Source organism: Silene latifolia, chromosome 2, assembly GCF_048544455.1.
Source record: "Silene latifolia isolate original U9 population chromosome 2, ASM4854445v1, whole genome shotgun sequence".
NCBI lineage: Eukaryota > Viridiplantae > Streptophyta > Magnoliopsida > Caryophyllales > Caryophyllaceae > Silene > Silene latifolia.
In genome coordinates, this window is record NC_133527.1 from 111,748,400 (window position 1) to 111,751,148 (window position 2,749).

Sequence of the window (2,749 nt, forward strand, 5' to 3'; positions counted from 1 at the left end):
TTTGCTTTTGCACAGTTAGAAGACAGGTTTTTGAGAGGAAGACTTGAGTACTCTCACTTTGGAAATTATGGCTACAATATATGATAATTTTCAGCCAAAGGAGCACCACCTTCGAAAGGGGCGCCAGTTACCTACCCCTACTACCGGTAATTTCGAGTTTCGTTCCTCTTATATTGATTTAGTGGAGCGAAATCAGTTCGCGGGTCTGCCTGATGAGGACCCCTTGAAGCATATGGAAACTTTCACAGACTATTGCTGTTCCATACCTATACCGGCTGGGGTAACTCAAGATGAAGTAAAGGGGTTTATGTTCTTGTACTCCTTGAAGGATTCGGCGCGAGATTGGTACCGCTACCTCGATAGGGTAGCAGCTGGAGTCACGGATTGGACATCTTTAGCATTAGCCTTCTACAAGAAGTACTTCCCACTTTCAAAGACTGATGCCTTGAAGGGTAAAATCACGAGTTTTCAACAAGGAGCCGACGAAGATTTTTGTGAAGCATGGGGACGTTTCAAAAGTCTGGTCCGAGCTGTCCCTCATCATGGTTTCCAGCAATGGTATCTTTGCAACCTATTTTACAATGCTTTATATGATGATTACAAGGTCATCTTGGATGCAGCTGCTCATGGTAGGTTCCAAAATAATACCGGTCAAAGTAAAGGTTGGAACACTATTGAGGAGATGGCAGTCCATAAAGCTGAGTTTGGAAGTTCACGTGGAAAGTCACGAAAGCAAAGTGAAGAAATGACTGCTGTTGTGACACTTATAACTTCCATTTCTACCCGCCTCGAGAAGCTCGAGATTTCTGAAGCTTCCAAGGAGAAAGTTGAAATACCCGTTCAAAACTCAGATGAGATCGAGAAGTTGAGAGAGATGGTCCAACTCCTTTTGGTTCAAGTGGCAAATATGGAAGCAGCGGGGATTGAGTCCTCAAGGAATTTTGTGAAACAATTGGAGAATATGAAGGCTAAGCAAGCTGCTAATTCTTCAAGCAAATGTGAAAGGCCGGTTGAGACGATCAATGCCATCAATCTCAGAAGTGGCCTTTCTTATGAAAGTCCCGACAAGCCAAAGGAAGACTCGGGAAATGATGAAGAAGCTCGTTTAAATTCTGGTGCAAAACGAGTCAATGCCAAGATTTCGTCGATCGACCAACATTCTCAGTCGATCGACTGAAGTGTCAGATAAAATAGTTTCTGCTCAGAAACTATTCATACCCAGCACATCCAGTCGATCGACCAACATCCTCAGTCGATCGACCGAGACACCTGATGAAGTTAATTCTTGACAGGAACTGTTCACGCCCAGCTTACTTGGTCGATCGACCACTCATATCAGTCGATCGACTGGTACTCCAGAGCAGGATGCAAATCCGTCTACTAGTTTGCACGATTCGTCACTCATTGATGATTTGACGAGGGTTTTAAACATACGGAATCCGAAGGTTACTGATCCTACGGCCAGTGTTGCAGTCCCGTATCCGGAGCGTCTGAAGGCTACTAAGCTGGAGCGTAAGTTTGGTAAGTTTCTGGAGATGGTCCAGAATCTCGAGGTAACGGTTCCTTTCACTGATTTAATTACCCAGGTACCCTCTTACGCTAAATTTATGAAAGATATTTTGAATCGTAAGAGAAATTTTCGTGATGATGGTAATGTTGCGTTTGTGGAGGAATGTAATGCTCTTTCACAAGTTAATGTGCCACCTAAATTAAAGGACCCGGGTAGTTTTTCAATTCCTTGCACTATAGGTAACCACGTAATTGGAAAGGCCCTTTGTGACTTAGGGGCCAGTGTTAGTGTCATGCCGTATTCTGTTTGCGAAAGGTTAAACATTGGTAGACTTAAGGTGACCGATATTACCGTTCAAATGGCAAATAGATCGACTCAGAGACCTATAGGTGTTCTAGAGGATGTACCCGTTCGAGTGGGTAAGTTTTTTATTCCTGTCGATTTCGTTGTTTTGGACATTGCAGAGGACAGTCAGATACCTATTATTTTAGGCAGACCGTTCTTACATACAGCTGGGGCTGTGATAGATGTCAAACGCGGAACCATCACCTTAGAGGTAGGGGATGACACCATTGAGTTCAGTCTTGCTCACAAGGCAACTGAACCTGCTGATGAGGATACGTGTTATTCCATTGATATAGTTGACAGGGTTGTCACTTGTAATTGGAGGGAATCCTTAGCCAAGGATCCCTTAGCTGATCTAACCCGTTTAGATGAGTGTGCAGGTAATACAGTGGAGAATGCTGAGGAGCCAGATGCTTTGGTGGCCTCGATGGAGATCTACGAGCTCAATGAGGAAGAAGATGAGAAGCTTTTAAGCTTGGCCAATGAAAACTTGGTCAACACTTGCTACACCATTGAAGCTGATTCTGTCTATGCTGTAGAGGTAAAGGTACCGGAGCGTAAGCCACTTCCTCCTAATCTTAAGTATGTTTTTCTAGATGATACAGAGCAGTACCCGGCTATTATTAGCTCTAAGCTTAATGATGACCAGCTGTCAGCTTTGATGTGTGTGCTTAAGAAAAACAGGAAGTCTTTGGGTTACTCTTTGGATGACATTAAGGGCATCAGCCCTGATGTTTGTATGCACAGGATAGAGTTGGAAGAAGGCCACAAGCCTTACAGACAGGGTCAACGCAAGTTGAACCCGAAGATGCAGGAAGTTGTTATGGCTGAGGTGATGAAACTACTCGATGCAGGTATTATTTATACAGTTGGCAAATCCAAGTGGGTTAGCCC

At 44.0% G+C, this 2,749-nt stretch overlaps 1 non-coding gene across 1 annotated transcript; it reads right to left on the bottom strand.

The window, feature by feature from the left end:
• Positions 1 to 440: 440 nt before the first annotated feature.
• Positions 441 to 549, bottom strand: LOC141645142 (small nucleolar RNA R71). Its single transcript, XR_012544729.1, has one exon. It is a non-coding gene; the product is annotated as a small nucleolar RNA R71 (small nucleolar RNA).
• Between the last annotated feature and the right edge of the window lie 2,200 nt (positions 550 to 2,749).